At 41.6% G+C, this 17,187-nt stretch overlaps 1 protein-coding gene across 1 annotated transcript in view; it reads right to left on the minus strand.

The window, feature by feature from the left end:
- The window catches only part of DopEcR (G-protein coupled receptor DopEcR), a 177,063-nt gene extending 160,721 nt beyond the window's left edge, over positions 1-16,342 (minus strand). The window contains exon 1 of the mRNA XM_083144552.1: positions 15,920-16,342. The gene's annotated coding sequence lies outside the window, so the exon portion shown is untranslated. The remainder of the gene's footprint in view (positions 1-15,919) is intronic.
- Positions 16,343-17,187: the final 845 nt, after the last annotated feature.

Below are 17,187 nucleotides of genomic sequence, written 5' to 3' on the forward strand. Positions count from 1 at the left end.
CCATTAAAGTCTTATGGGGAAGAACTTTTTTCCACCACTGTACGAGTCACGTGATCAAGCCTGCAACGATGCGTTCTCCGTGATGTGGTCTCGATTGCTCGTGTACTTGGCGCTTTCGAACTGCACTAGGTGACGTCACTTCCGACAAGACTATACTTCAAGTCTGTTCTTTGTACCTTTCGGACACATCCGAAAATACGGCTAGATCTACCAGCTGGTGGCAGCAGTGCGTACTGTTTCGCTCCGCCCGGTACAGTTATGAGCGGCTTTTCTCCACAGATTCCCGGTACAGTGTATAATCAATTCTGATAATTATTCCTTTCTCGATTTGGCAAAAGTTTATTTTAAATGTACCTTATGCTCACATAGGCTGATCGGGACAGGACCTACAGTTTTCACTATACGTATATGTATTGTCATCTATTGCAAGTTCTTTGTTGTCAATATTGTGTCTTGTCACTCTATTAGATTCAGTGGCTGACAACTAATATAAACCTAATTATTATATTTGCCAACAAACCTAGACACATCGTGGTGTAAGGGGTGTGTCTTTCTCATGACCACGAAATGTCAACCTCACGTTCCTGGACTGCAGATTAACAAGGCTCTGGCGTATGGACCCATGATCAGTATAATCCTCTGTGGTAATAGAGGAGGTGATTTGCTATATTTTACTTCTTGTGCCACTTTTGGCTAATTTTCGAAGATGGGGATGGGCGATGATGATGAAAGTGATGAAGGGACACTCACAAACACCCAGGCCTGGATTCGAACCCAGAGCCCCTGGCGTCGTATCGCACTGTTCTAACCGCTACGCCACGGAGGTCGGCCTTTATGGGACTTGTGTGCTGTTTATATGTGTTTGTGATTGTGACTTCATCTATTTAATCTTATCACTATTCATCTTCATATTCACAATTAGCCACAAGTGGCAGTGCCAACCCATAAGAAATCAGGTTGCCAACTCATAAGAAATCAGGTTGCCAACTCATGAGAAATCAGGTTGCCAACTCATAAGAAATCAGGTTGCCAACTCCAGAATCAGCATCATCATCCCACTGATATGAATGATAATAGTTACAATTTCTGATCGATTATTCTCCTGAATTTTATTCTCTAGACTTCAGGCTTCGCAGATAGCCTTGCTAGCTGGGCATATACGCTCCTAAGGGCCGCTGTCTCGCGAAAGTTGACAACCACTGGCTTCAAATCTTGGAGCTGATCTTGGGCAATCATGAGTTGAACATTCAGTTCCACACTCAAATGTGTCACGCGCTTGTACGCATTCAAGACCGTGCGTAATTTATCGGAGAAACTACTATGGATAGTGGAGTTTGGACTCCAATTAGAAAGTAACCAGTAGACCTACAAAAAAACGAGTTACATCATAATTTATCTTAATCAATTCTACGTTAATCCACGTACATCTTTACTCCGTTGAATAAATCTGTATAAAATCGGTTTCGCAATGTGAGTTTACAGTGGTAAAGGGGTTTTAAGAATAGCCGCAAAGAGCTTCAAAAGAAGACCAATATCGTATATGTGGGACTATGCACTTAGCACAAAGAAGAAGTTCTTTCACGAAATTAATAAGGAAGGATTTTTTACCAATTTTAAAAATCTGAAAATTAAGAATTGTGTTTTAAACCTTTCTACCTGCAACGTATTAAAATTTCATCATGATCGGACTACCCGCTTTTTTATATTTATAGAACTTCAAAAGGAGCGGTCGCTTGCAAAGCTAAAAAAACGGCACTTGACACCATGACAAGGGACTACGGTGATGAAAAATGGAAAACATTTCGTGAAATTAAAAATAGTTCAATTGTGAGTGACGTCAATTGACAGTCGTTGCCTTTTGGGAACGTTACATCTTTCGTCCCCCTTTTCTTTCTTTGAATTTCGGTGACAAATTTACTGGTCTCCAGTGCTTCTTTCCACACAAACCCTTCCTGTCGGCTACTCCCTTGCGACAGTTTTCTTCGGGTTCGGACAAACAAGCAAAGATTTCCCTCCCTCCACCATTCTTCCCGGTAACTTTCCATCTTGGAAAACAAAAGGGAAGAAACGAAAATCCATTTAGCGATTGAGCGTCAATTCTGCAAAGTTGACAACCACTTTGCGGTCCCCAACCCTCCACCACCATCCCCTTGACGCTTATTTCGTCACTTAAGTTCGGTGTGACTTTTCTGCGTCAATAAACGTTGGCAGAAAAGAGCCGCGGTTACGGATAGAGAACTCTGCCACTTGTTAAAAGCTTCTGCTGAAAAGATTTCCGAAACGCCGTTCTCTTCTTTAGGCAGTGCAAATAAATCCGGCTTCTTCCGAAAGCTTTTACTGTCAGGAACGCCAAAGTCATCTTCTTTCAGAAAGCGCGCGAAAGCAAGAACCAATACAAGTTATGCGATGTTGCCAAATCTCCACTGCCGTTTCACGATTATAGTTAAAGACCGCGGATTAGACAAGGATTGCTTGAAACTCGACTCGACCAAATACAAGAATGTATTTAGGGGGTCCAGGGGGTCCGGACCTCCCCGAAATACTTAAAAGGTATTAAAATTAAGTAATGAAACTATACTTGTTTAGCATTTTTTTGGTATAATCGCTAGTTATTTATTTCCGCCGAAAGTTTTGGAAGGAAAGGATTATATTGGGATCATACGACTTTGAATGATAGTACAAAAGAAGATTTATGCATAGTAATAGTTGTAATAATACTCGTCGTCAACTGGATCAAACATTTTTTTCAGTTATTCAATAAAATATTCAATTCTTTATTTGACAATAATTTACTTGTCAGGGAAATTGTTTCATACAAATTTTGGCGATATTAACTTCATGTAAGCTAGATAATGAATACGTGCTATTATACGAGGGGCGTTCAAGTCAATCCGGGACTTTTTTCTCTTCTTTACAGGTTTAAAAACAAATCCCAGGGTGGAGGTAGAGCATGCAGTAGGAACTGGCAGCTGTGTTCTGTTACTGGTAAGCGTGCTCATTGCACACGCCCGTACAGAGACCAGTATTCAAGATAGCGGACAACAGTGTGAACGTGTACACGGAACAGCGTGTGGTGATGAAGTTTTTAGTGAAGGAGGACATAAAAACAGCTGACATTTACAGAAGACTGCAAGCACAGTACGGTGATGTAACGCTCAGCCACAGTAAGACATTTGAATGGTGAAAGCGCTTCAAAGACGGCATGCGGACTCACCACCACCAAAGAAATTTCGAACAATTGCGTTAGCAGGTAAAGTGATAGCAAGTGTTTTCTGGGACAAACGTGGGATTATTCACGTGGATTTTTTACCCCGTGGTGTCACTATGAACAGTGAATATTACTATCGTGTTCTGCATGTTGTGCATAAGAATCTGAGGAAGAAACGACCTGGTTTGATCACGAAGTGTGTTCTGTTTCTGCAGGACAATGCAAGACGCATTATGCAAGCATTACAGAAAATCGGCTGGAAATTATTGCCACATCCCCCTTACAATCCGGACTTAGCGTCAAGTGATTTCCACCTATTTGGACCCCTAAAAGAATTCCTCGGAGGTCAACATTTCAGCAGTGATGAATGGTCCTAGAATGCTTCAAACGTACTGACAAATCTTTCTATGCCGAAGATATCCAGGCATTACTTAAACGATGGAATGTGTATAAATGTAGCAGGGGAGTAATTCGAAAAATAAATGCAGTTTCCACCCCTTAAAATTTGTTCCTTTATTTTATAAACTCAAAAGTCCCGGATTGACTTGAGCGCCCCTTGTATATCTATTATTAAACCGTCATTTTAACTACTCATGTAATAATAACAATAGAAAAATAATTGACATATTTTAATTAATAATATTGTAATTTTAATTTAATATATTTTTTCATTGAAACTTTTACATTGTTATTATTTCTCAAGACACTTGGCTCGATCCCCCCCCTCACCGAAATATACTTCTAGATACGTTTCTGCGTCAACAGCACACTAAAGATATCTCCAGTATCACTACTCTGACGTCATTGGGTGCCTCCTACTAAATAGGTGATATAATTGGTGAATTGAATTGGTTACATCATGACTCTGAACTGGCTGTACATGTCATATTCAGTATCAGAAATTTGTCGATGTTCTTGGCCAATATGACTGAGCTTTTACACTGGTTTAACATTACCGCCATTGGTAATCAGGTTTTCAGGTGGTTTTCGCCAGTTGTTTCAACGCTTTTGAACCATCTCTTACTTTGGAAGTAACCTTAGGAAAGGGGGCAGGTGCCCCCCACTATGCTAAACCTTATATGTAAAGGGAAATATACTATCTATGCCCCCCCGGATTTGGAACCCAATCGCCATCCCTGCCTTTGGCTTTCGGTAGGTATCTCAAACAGATTTCATAAACAAAACATTGGTAGCTACATTTTATAAATCATTATACAGTATTTATCAAACAATAATAAAATGTATGAACAGTTGAAAGAAAAATTGAATGCTTTCATAATTTCTGAATCAAAACAACAAATAGTTTTGATAAATACCATAAAACAAAAGAAAAATAAACCACGTGAGCTTGGAATGGAAGAGAAAGAATCAGGTGCAAGTGGAATTGATGGAAGATCATGCAAAAAACCGTGCCTAGCATAGGAGCGATTATTTAAATTAAAATAGTTCAAGGAAAGCTGATTCCTAGTTCCGTCGCTTTTTATATCGTAATAATATAAATACGAATATGAAGACATATTATGTATTCATATATTTATTTTATTACAACAATTGATCGTTGTGTGTAACTTGTTTGCAAGAAAATGTCCAGCAGGGAGTAACTATAAAAGCAACTAAGATTTACTTCAAGTAACTCGATACACTCCAAAATTAGTGTTACTAAACTCCGTACCAGCTAACTGTAGACCAGGCGAACGAGAACAAGTCTCTGCGCAAGTAGTGACGCGAGGTGGCTCCACCAATGAACAGTGAGAAAAACGGGATTGCGTAATGGGCGACGGGAGTTACCCGATTTCATCTTCAGCGTTGCAAACTTTTGAAAAGGATAATACCGAACGCACATTGCAAACGGACCGTATTTTTGTCTCCAGGTCCGTACGATTGGTTTAAGAATTTCTTAGGGAAATATTAGGGAAAAAACCGCAAGAGCAAAGCAGTGCATTTAGCGTAAGGACTAAGGTCTAGACGGCCAGGACCGTACGGTTGGCAACGCTGCACTTTCACCACTCGATTTTTCTCCTCCTCCTCTGCCGATATGTGCGGCTCTGCTCTACAGTTAGCTTGGACAGGGTATATAACTCCGTTACTTTTAAAATTCAACATTTCGAACATTGGTCCCATTGAGACCACATAGAGCCGCCATTACGTTTTCAAAAGTTTTGCCCAAAAATCTCATTTCAAATTTAAGCTGTCGCGAAAGATTTCAGCAATGCCAGAAAGCTGGACGAAAATACTTGGATAGGAGGTAGAGGGGAGAGGATCTAGGTTTACTTTTATTTCATCTTAAAAAAGGACCTTGTACAGTCTAATGGCCATAAGCCGCTTGAAATTAGATGATGTTTGCCATTCGCAAATACCCATCCCTGGCGAACCCGATCAGTGGGGAGGGGGCCATTGTGAAGGGGGGATGTGTTTGAAAAGACCAAATGGAATCGATTCTCCCCTCCCCCCCCTCCGCTTCTCTCTCTGGCATTTCCCTTTTCCCCTTCTCTTTAGCACCGTCCGTAAAAAAAATGGAAGTAACTATTTCCGGAAACTCTGAATTCCGGATGCTTTTTTTTCTTTTCCCCGCTGCTGCTGTAAAAGGAGAAGAGGGGCCTGAATACTTCCTCCAGACAGAATCAACACACGAAAAATCCAGCAACGTTGCTCTGTTTGCAACCCTTGCAAAAAAAGGTACCGCAGGACGATTGTATGAACTTTTGAAAGCCACAGGGTGATTCGACCACGTAATGATCGAAATGCTACCGTGTTTCCCATACAGACTGGAACATCATCAATTGTGACGTAATATATGTGTAACGGTGTTAGTTCGTCTTCCATATTTGTGTCTATTAAAGAGAATATCCTTTCAGAGTTAGGACTTTAATTGAGGAAATACCTGAGATTGGGGGTGAATAAGCCAATGCCTGAAGCTAGTATCGTCGTTTCCATGCAACGTAATCATTGACAGGTCTGTACCGTAACGCGATATGAGCATCACGTTCGCGAATGTGCGCTGAATAGGAAGAAATCTGGTAAAATTCTAACGTGGTGTTCCTAGTAGGCGAGGATAATCTGTAATAGTTACAATATGCTGATGACGTGTTGCGATCCATGGCCTATCAATATGGATGTGCACTTAAACAAAGAAACTCTGCACGGGTCCTTTTTTATTGTAAGAAGGCACTGGTTTATCACGGAAGGAAGAAAAGCAAAGTTAAAATGTAATACCAGGAAATTAGCATGAAAAGAACAACTGCAAACAGGAACAAGCGCGAAAGTGAACGATAGCAAACAGGATCAAGCGCGAAAGTGAACGATAGCAAACAGGATCAAGCGCGAAAGTGAACGATAGCAAACAGGATCAAGCGCGAAAGTGAACGATAGCAAACAGGATCAAGCGCGAAAGTGAACGATAGCAAACAGGATCAAGCGCGGAAGTGAACGACAGCAAATACGATCAAGCGCGAAAGGGAACGACAGCAAACAGAATCAAGCGCGAAAGTGAACGATAGCAAACAGGATCAAGCGCAAAAGTGAACGATAGAAAACAGGATCAAGCGCGAAAGTGAACGATAGCAAACAGGATCAACCGCGGAAGTGAACGACAGCAAACAGAATCAAGCGCGAAAGGGAACGACAGCAAACAGGATCAAGCGCGAAAGGGAACGATAGCAAACAGGATCAAGCGCGAAAGGGAACGACAGCAAACAGAATCAAGCGCGAAAGGGAACGACAGCAAACAGGATCAAGCGCGAAAGGGAACGACAGCAAACAGGATCAAGGACGAAAATGAACGACAGCAAACAGGATCAAGCGCGAAAGGGAACGACAGCAAACAAAATCAAGCGCGAAAGGGAACGACAGCAAACAAAATCAAGCGCGAAAGGGAACGACAGCAAACAGGATCAAGCGCGAAAGTGAACGATAGCAAACAGGATCAAGCGCGAAAGTGAACGATAGCAAACAGGATCAAGAGCGAAAGTGAAATATAGAAAACAGGATCAAGCGCGAAAGGGAACGACAGCAAACAGAATCAAGCGCGAAAGGGAACGACAGCAAACAGGATCAAGCGCGAAAGGGAACGACAGCAAACAAAATCAAGCGCGAAAGGGAACGACAGCAAACAAAATCAAGCGCGAAAGGGAACGACAGCAAACAGGATCAAGCGCGAAAGTGAACGATAGCAAACAGGATCAAGCGCGAAAGTGAACGATAGCAAACAGGATCAAGAGCGAAAGTGAAATATAGAAAACAGGATCAAGCGCGAAAGGGAACGACAGCAAACAGAATCAAGCGCGAAAGGGAACGACAGCAAACAGGATCAAGCGCGAAAGGGAACGACAGCAAACAGAATCAAGCGCGAAAGGGAACGACAGCAAACAGGATCAAGCGCGAAAGGGAACGACAGCAAACAGAATCAAGCGCGAAAGGGAACGACAGCAAACAGGATCGAGCGCAAAAGTGAACGATAGCAAACAGGATCAAGCGCGAAAGGGAACGACAGCAAACAGAATCAAGCGCGAAAGTGAACGATAGCAAACAGGATCAAGCGCGAAAGTGAACGATAGCAAACAGGATCAAGCGCGAAAGTGAACGATAGCAAACAGGATCAAGCGCAAAAGTGAACGATAGCAAACAGGATCAAGCGCGAAAGAGAACGACAGCAAACAGGATCAAGAGCGAAAGTGAAATATAGAAAACAGGATCAAGCGCGAAAGTGAACGATAGCAAACAGGATCAAGAGCGAAAGTGAAATATAGAAAACAGGATCAAGCGCGAAAGGGAACGACAGCAAACAGGATCAAGGACGAAAATGAACGACAGCAAACAGGATCAAGCGCGAAAGGGAACGACAGCAAACAAAATCAAGCGCGAAAGGGAACGACAGCAAACAAAATCAAGCGCGAAAGGGAACGACAGCAAACAGGATCAAGCGCGAAAGTGAACGATAGCAAACAGGATCAAGCGCGAAAGTGAACGATAGCAAACAGGATCAAGAGCGAAAGTGAAATATAGAAAACAGGATCAAGCGCGAAAGGGAACGACAGCAAACAGAATCATGCGCGAAAGGGAACGACAGCAAACAGGATCAAGCGCGAAAGGGAACGACAGCAAACAGAATCAAGCGCGAAAGGGAACGACAGCAAACAGGATCAAGCGCGAAAGGGAACGACAGCAAACAGAATCAAGCGCGAAAGGGAACGACAGCAAACAGGATCGAGCGCAAAAGTGAACGATAGCAAACAGGATCAAGCGCGAAAGGGAACGACAGCAAACAGAATCAAGCGCGAAAGTGAACGATAGCAAACAGGATCAAGCGCAAAAGTAAACGATAGAAAACAGGATCAAGCGCGAAAGGGAACGACAGCAAACAGGATCAAGCGCGAAAGTGAACGATAGCAAACAGGATCAAGAGCGAAAGTGAAATATAGAAAACAGGATCAAGCGCGGAAGTGAACGATAGCAAATACGATCAAGCGCGAAAGGGAACGACAGCAAACAGAATCAAGCGCGAAAGGGAACGACAGCAAACAGGATCAAGCGCGAAAGGGAACGACAGCAAACAGAATCAAGCGCGAAAGGGAACGACAGCAAACAGGATCAAGCGCGAAAGGGAACGACAGCAAACAGAATCAAGCGCGAAAGGGAACGACAGCAAACAGGATCAAGCGCAAAAGTGAACGATAGCAAACAGGATCAAGCGCGAAAGGGAACGACAGCAAACAGAATCAAGCGCGAAAGTGAACGATAGCAAACAGGATCAAGCGCAAAAGTGAACGATAGAAAACAGGATCAAGCGCGAAAGGGAACGACAGCAAACAGGATCAAGCGCGAAAGTGAACGATAGCAAACAGGATCAAGCGCGAAAGTGAACGACAGCAAACAGAATCAAGCGCGAAAGGGAACGACAGCAAACAGGATCAAGCGAGAAAGTGAACGATAGCAAACAGGATCAAGAGCGAAAGTGAAAGATAGAAAACAGGATCAAGCGCGAAAGGGAACGATAGCGAACAGGATCAAGCGCGAAAGGAAACGACAACAAACAGGTTCAAGCGTGAAAGGGAACGACAACAAACAGGATCTAATTAAGTCACTTGATTCAATTATTTCAGTGTGATTCCAGCATGGGGCATCGGAAACCTAAATGTTTGCAAGTCTGAGCAAGGCACTGAGGGGCTCAAAACGCTAAAGAAACTTATTCCTACTAACATGCAGCTTGGGTGAGAACGTCACCAAGGCGTCAGGCGTATATTGAAAGGTGACTGTGGTTGCTTCACATATATGGCAATTTGTAAGATTCCAATTATAGTGTGTGTAATGCTTGTCTCATTAAAAAGGCATCTCTTTTGTTGCAATTTCAAAACGCATGTTTTTAAACAAACTTCACATTGAAGTCTAGAATAGCAATTTTTCAAGAGGAGGATACAAGAAGGTTTCCCAAGATTTAAGTTAGAATATGTATTAGGGAACTTCGTGAAGACAAAGGTGAAGGCACCTTCCAGTGCCGACGACGTTGGAGAATCATTAGATGGGCTTAACTCTGAGATTTGCTTTATAATTATATGCAATAATATGTGTCATAAGCAGGCTGAGGATTTACCAGAAAATGGATTTCTTTTCTTGGCCAGAAAATTTAAGATTTTACTTTTAAAATCCGTTTCAGGACATTAATTTCACAGCGGCTGTCTTCGCCTATCTGTTTTAAAGTGCCTAATCCTGGATAATGTTTAAAAAATCTATGGATGTCATAACTTTAAATGCCTGTTTTGTATTTTTCGGGGTTTTGCGTGCCTATTTGGGGAAGTTTTAGTGCCTAGAGATTCTCATAGTGCTTATTCTCCATTACTTTCCTTATAACGGATGGATGGTGTAAATAAAATAGGATACTAAAAAGTATCATATTGGAGATGCAGCAAATTATTATAAGATATTTTGATAGCGGTCAGTAATTAAGTTGTGAGAATTATTTTAGTGTATAATGATGAAGCATCTTGTTTTCTTAAGCGCGGGAACTTTTTTCTAAAATAAAATGTAATTAGAGGCAAATTATTGGGTGGGCTCCAGGCCCCACAGGCCCGTATACGTTGGCACCACTGTTACCTTCTACTCATATGACAGGATCTAAACTGTACCTATAGTTAGAACCTGATAGTGTGCGTATAGCATCAAGGAGAACATTTTAAACGCACGGTCATGAAAATAGGCGGCTGGGCAGAATTGCGCTGGTGCCACATATGCGAAAGCAAAGCGAGAGCGGGACAATTGTAGCTGGTTCCCGCGCACTGTGTGGCAACGTCGACCGGGCTGCGTTGCCTAGTTTGAGCGTCAGACCGGCCTCTGTCCGGGGCACTTTTGCTTCATCCCTGACCTTTCGAGCAAATACTGTCAGTTTCTATCACATGGATTACAAAGACCAACTCTGCAACGAGATCTTTCACTCGCTTAAATCTCCGAACACACAGGGTTGTGCTCCGACGTGGCAACAGCGCGAACTTCTGCCACCCGCCTAATTTCATGCCCGTGAGTTTAGTAACGTTTTGTTCGTTGGGGCTCGCTTCGACTACGAGTGCTCGGGGGAAAAATAGGATTATCCTGGACATATGCAACCGCACTGCACAGATTATGTCAGGGGCAGGATCAGATTTCGATTGTCATCTCGGGCATAGAAATTCCTATCTACGGCTCTGCTTACCTTATCTGTCAAAAATACTGTTGAATTCGCCTTCTATAGTTACGGACACTTACCTGTAACGAAAATAACAAAACATCATTAGTAACACACACTTAACTAACAATAAGCATGAAATCTAACATTATGTAGCAACATACATTACCTTAGAGTGTACAAAAAGGGTTAATATAGAGTTGTTTCACAATTATTGAAACAATGTACACTCCTGTTCAGATAAAGTGGCACACACTTCAACTGTTCAACCCTATAAAGGGTGCCACTTTACGTGAACAGGAGTGTGCAGACAGGGTAATTTAGAGTTGGAACAGATTGTGTAAATAGGGGAAAATTTAGAGTTGCTTCACAATTATTGATTGTTCAGTTATGGGGAAATTGAGATATTTTACACAAGTATTGAAACATTATACATACGGGGTAATAACAAGATTGTAGATATAGGGAAGAATTTGGAGTTGTTACACAATTATTGAAACATATCACAGACAGGAGGAAGCAGTAAGATAAAATGGTGCGACATATAATTGTAACAAAATGATTTAATTTGCGTTTAGCTTATTTCTGATAACGAACGCTATTCTAGCATATATTCTAGCAAACTTAAGTGTAGACATCCATATTTATGTCTTGCGTGTAGAACCGTAGTTACAGGGGTTTAAGAGGGCGTCATCTAGGGCGCTAGGGCAAAAGGGGCGCCATTTCTAAAACAGTAACGACCCCCTCCCCTACATTTGTAGTTGATTTGCAAATATATAGTTTTATTTTTTAAAAAATGTTTGCTCTACTCGCAATATAAATGTAATCAACCAGTTACACTATATATGATATGAATATAAATTTATAATGCCAAATATACTATAACACATTAACGTTTTCTGCATTTTGCAGATGCTTGATTCTTTTTCGTAGAGTCTCTTTTCGTCTGGATTTTTCAGACCGCCATCTCCGCCTTGGAACGAACACTAATCAATTTTGTCCAGCCTCACCTTCACAATTAGGCCAAAGCGATGCAATATAAGCAAGATCTAGAGTTTTCAGCATAAAACTAGACCGTGGATATTAATGTCGTGACTCGTAATGATTCAGCGTACCTTGGGTGCGTTCAGAAAGTCATAACTAGGTAGCGGAAGTTGATGAAATGTCATCTTTTTTCTGACATATCGGACATGATGCCCATTAAATATACACAATATTACACTTCGTCTAGAGCCCAAAAAAGGTAATTTTAAAGTACATTTTTGGATTATTTTTTTTGCCAATTTTCAGGTTTTAGCTCATTTCCCCGATTTTCGGTATTTTTCCGTCATTTTTCGCAATATTCGGTTATTGTTTCGTCATATTTTGTTACTTCTTTCATTTTGGTAATATTCTTGAGTATTTTCACCAAGGTGATCATAGGCCTATATATATCTCGCAGGATTGCAATTTAAGAGCAAAATAAATGCTGAACTGGTGACAGTCTTAGCTGTGTCGGGGGAAACCACCAAGTGCCCGTCTGGGGCAAACTCAGATTTAAGATCAGATAGGGAAAGGCTGGAAATACCCTGGCCAGACCCTGTTTCCATTGGAAATCCTCGTTGCATATTTTAATTGAATGTGCATGTGGTATCATTTGGTGCCTTTTTTTTTAAAGCAAAATTGCATTTTGTTTAATTTCCTTTTCATTTCAATTTTTAACGTGAAATTAACAAATTTAATGGTCATTTTTTGCATTTTTTTGTCATTTTTTCCCATTTTTTAGGACATTCTATAGGTCCCTATACCTATATTTTTTAGATCATCAACTTTCGCTCCTAGTAATGACGAAATCGAACGAAAGTAACTGGCCTCGTGAACCTGGTGAAAGTATATTAATAAGACTTTTGGAACGACATCGACTGTGTTTTGTTTTTACGAATGACGGAATGGCAGGGCTGCTATATGAGCGGCAATAAAATTCTGCATATAGCAGTGTTAATAACAACAAACTACCAAAGGAAAAATAAATCGGCAGCTGCATTGAAGTTTGCTTTTAAAATAAAACACTCAAAATCTACACCATGACAAAACTCTACTACTACCACAAATCTTCTATCTAATCTATAAAAATGGATGTATGTGTGTATATATGTATGTATGTTTGTTCCGGCGTAACTCTCGAACGCCTGTAGCAAATTCAACCGAACTTGGTACACATATGACTTACAATCTGGAAAGAAATAATGTGGGGGTAAGACACCCCTGGCACCCCTAGGGGTGGGGTGGGAAGGGGGTGAAATGTAAAAATAATCGAAAACGACCGATATTAGTATGGAATCCATAGCTCTTGGTGTCTAAGATGAATAGTGACACTCCCAATGCCGTTCAATTTATTTATTCTTGGTCCTGGAGGTGAAACTAAAAATGTTCTTTATAATCAAGTTTTGAGTTAAGTTAATATTATAGTGAATTTGTAAAATATTTTAATTTATAATTTGTATACTGTACTTATACTTCTAAATACCTGTAAATAAAATTAGTTACAGAATTAGTTTTAGAATTCATTATTTTCCTGTCTAATAGAAGATTGGGATAAATACGTCTCTGTACACCCAGATTTCGACCAAGTATTAAGTACATATTTTCCTTAACAATTTTCTTAACTTGAATACTTGTGCGAACAGTCCAGCGCTTTCTGTAGCTTGCAGAGGCTTTGAGTCTGTGCTTTTTGGTTCAGGACATGTTTTCCCGCGTTTCTGCAACTAGCAGACGATTTTAAAAATGTTTCAATAATACATTGGGGTTCGAAAAAATAATACTAATTCTACAATTAACATCTCTCTTGCCTCGCATCAACCCAGTGTGTTGGTTTCTTTTAGAGCGACGTGCTCGCCTCGGTGGTCGAGAGGCCGACTCACGATGTAGCCACCAAAGGTTCTGGGTTCCAGTCCGGAAAATAGACGTTCCTTTCAGTGTCATAATTCTTCCTCATCGTGACAATTACCCAAAAATGACAGAAAATTACATACTTTATGCTTACCCATGATGCTTCAGAGGCATTATATGAGGGGTTTCACTTTTCATGGAAATTTAGTTACATGTATAAGTAGAAGTGTGAAGTATCAACATTTCAGTGCTTGAAGTAAGTATCTCCTAAGTTTCAAATTCTTGATCATAGAGGCGCCACTATATTTGTGCTCCAACTTACCCACCCCGATGGCGTAGTGAAAACGTCGTCACCTTGTGATCAAGGGGTCTCGGGTTCGATACCCGGTGGAGGCACAAGTAGTTCGGATTCCACTTTAAACTGTAGTTCTAACTGTAGTCCCGATTAGCTTTCCTGTGCATAAAGTGGACTTAAAACCACAAACTTAAACGGCTGAACATAGTGTGCCTTTTTCTCAAAACTGTCTTCAATGGAATTACGCCACTTGTGCTTTGAACTCTCATATATCAGGGTTTCGAATCCAATTGTCCTTGTTATCTAGTTCATAGAGCCTTATAAGGCATAGGGGATGGGTAAATTTATTATATTTCAGTTTGGTATAGAACATATTAGCATTCATGTTCACCCTCCTCCAAAATCGTGTGGATGTTACTGGATAACTTTCCTAATTATCCTTTTTCTGTTCGATGCCTCGTTTTGACGCTACGAACCCTCACGGAAAATGAGATTTTATACTGACTGTATGCAACCGCGGTGCACGGTTTCACATCGTCCTTCCAGCAAACAAGCGCCCTGACCGTCAGCCTACTTAGAAATTCGGTTAAGGCTGTTTGGCTAGACAGCAAAATCTGTTTCGAAAACTCCTTTCCTTTATGGGACCTCACCGTAATAGTAACGTCGTAGCCTTGTACTCAAAGGGTTCCGGGTTCGATACCCGGTGGAGGCGCATTGCACAGTGGTTCGGAGCCCACTTTAAACGTAGGCCCAGTCCCGGTTAGGATATATGTGCTTAAAGTGGACTTAAAACAGCAATTCAATTACTCTCCTTTTGAAAAGCCAGCATTATATTCCAAATTTTGAAACATTTCATCTGTTTAGAACACCTCTAGGCAGTGGTTCTGAACCTTTTTCAGTCCGGGACCCACCTTGAAGGATAATACACTTTATGATGGGACCCATAAGCTTGGGCGCCGGTAGAATCACTTGTAGGGGCGTGCACCCAGTTTATAATCATGTTTTTGCTAACATCGAGTACTTTCAGAAGCCTTCTTTTTCGCTTCCTTAAATAATTTTCACATACTTCATTCTAGAAGAGAAAATATGTAATTCTCATGCATGTCTACCGCATACACACATGCGCGGGAATATCAAGCGACACCTTGAGTCGACATGCACGTAACACACGGATAATTAAGAACTTATTGATGAGACCGCGACAGGTATCCGATTCGATTGAGTTAAACATCTGAGAGATGCCGGTACAAAGCAATGGTAGAGCGTGAATAACAGAAATGTAGAGTTTAGACTACGTACAACACGGTTGAATTTAAATTGTTTAAACAATATATCATGGTAATTTAGATTCCATAGGTTTCCAAGACACAGTAAATAAATTTTCGAGCCCGACTTAGCGATCCAACAAACGCCCTCTCGGGACCCAGCAGTGGGTCGCGCCCCATTGGTTGAGAAACAATGTTCTAGAGACAGTGGCGTGCCCACGGGGGGTTATAAACCCCCCTTCGGCCCAGTATTCCTAAAAAAAGGAACATCAAATGCAGGAAAAGATGACAAAATGAGACCCGACTACTAAAAAATGTACACCAAACCCCCTCCTTTCGACAATCCTGGGCACGCCACTGTCTAGAGAGTATTCACGTGAATATGTATGTGGTTCGCTTTGAAAGCTGTCTAGATAATCACAATAATTTCGTGGCTACGTGAGCCTATTTTAGTCAACAGACAAAGCAAGACACACAGATATTCACTTCAATGCTCTGGAAGGAATTCCAATCAGATGTAATTTTTTAGAATGTGAAATACCTTAGCGGTTTCTCGAAAGGAGATAAGTTTTTTAAAACAACTTTCTGACAGCTACGAGACGACACAAACATATGTTGACAGCTACACCAACCTGTAGGAAAAGACGAAGTTCCTGATTGGATTGTGCAGAGCAATCGTCGAACCACGCTCTGTTGTTGAAGGGTCTAGAGCCGACAGCCTACGTCGAAGCGTCGAGCATACACTCTCGTCGCCGCAGCAGCTCACACGCAGCCAGAGACAGTCGCGACGTTACAGGAATGTTGGATGATTGTACGGCCATAGCGCTGAACGTCAACTTATCCAAAGGTGCAGAAAACTATTTTCCTCTCTCTTCAGCTGACGGTGCTTGTACGTCGAAGTGGCATGGTTCTAGGATTGTACAGGTCACTCCTGTTGCCTCACTCGCACACATACACACACACACACAAGACAGCGAGAAGGAAAAAGATTTAAGAAAAAAAAAAGATTCGCGGTTTTTCTTGCTCTGGTGCCTAGCTTCGACCCGGTGCCTCGCTCTGAGTCGATCGTACTGAACCTCGGTGCATGCGTGGTGCCGTCCGATGCGAGGAGGCTGTGACGTCACGTCGTAGCCTGGGCTTTCCCGGGAGCAGATGCGAGCCCCTGACACCGAGGATCCTCATAGCTGCTGGAGGGGGGACAAAGGGGGGGGGGGGCAACGTCTCCACGCATGAAATACGGATACTTCAAATTCAAGCGGAACGTATCCGTAGGACATTGCCCGGGCGTCTGCCCGACGCGTGCTCCTCGAGGGAAAATCGCGGCGATGATAATGTAAAGAGCTCTGAAATTATTGACCCAAAAGTTCTACGATATGCTACTTTGATTATTATAATACACGGCCAAAAGGCAACATTTAGGTGTATTTTATGTTCAGTTAGGCTAATCGTGACTGGATTGAGCCACTGTGGCTCCACTGGTAATAGAACCCGTGATCTCTTGTTACATGATGACAGCGTTAGCTTCGACGCTGTCGGGGAGACCACAAAACAGAGGTCACTTGTGAAAATCCACAAGTATTTCGATAGTTTAGTCTGCTGAAGTTATGAAATAAGCACTGTCGACGTTTTAAATAGTACTGCTCCTTCACTTGCACGAAAAATGAAGTAAGAAATATTGAGTCATCAGAGTATGGTTCTGCCGCTACTTGCAGGAAAGCCTACATATTGTTATCAGCTTTCCAGCTACATATATATACGTATATATATATACAGGGTGTCGCAAAACTCTTTCAATAACGCTTGGGTGCTGGTAGATATCATAAAAACAAGTAACTTTTCCCTATAAAGTTTACCTCGAAAGCGCTTAGTTTCTGCGGTATAAGCGCTTAAAATCTATCCT

Source organism: Lepisma saccharinum, chromosome 23 (genome assembly GCF_977018435.1).
Source record: "Lepisma saccharinum chromosome 23, izLepSacc3.1, whole genome shotgun sequence".
In the NCBI taxonomy this organism is placed as follows: domain Eukaryota; kingdom Metazoa; phylum Arthropoda; class Insecta; order Zygentoma; family Lepismatidae; genus Lepisma; species Lepisma saccharinum.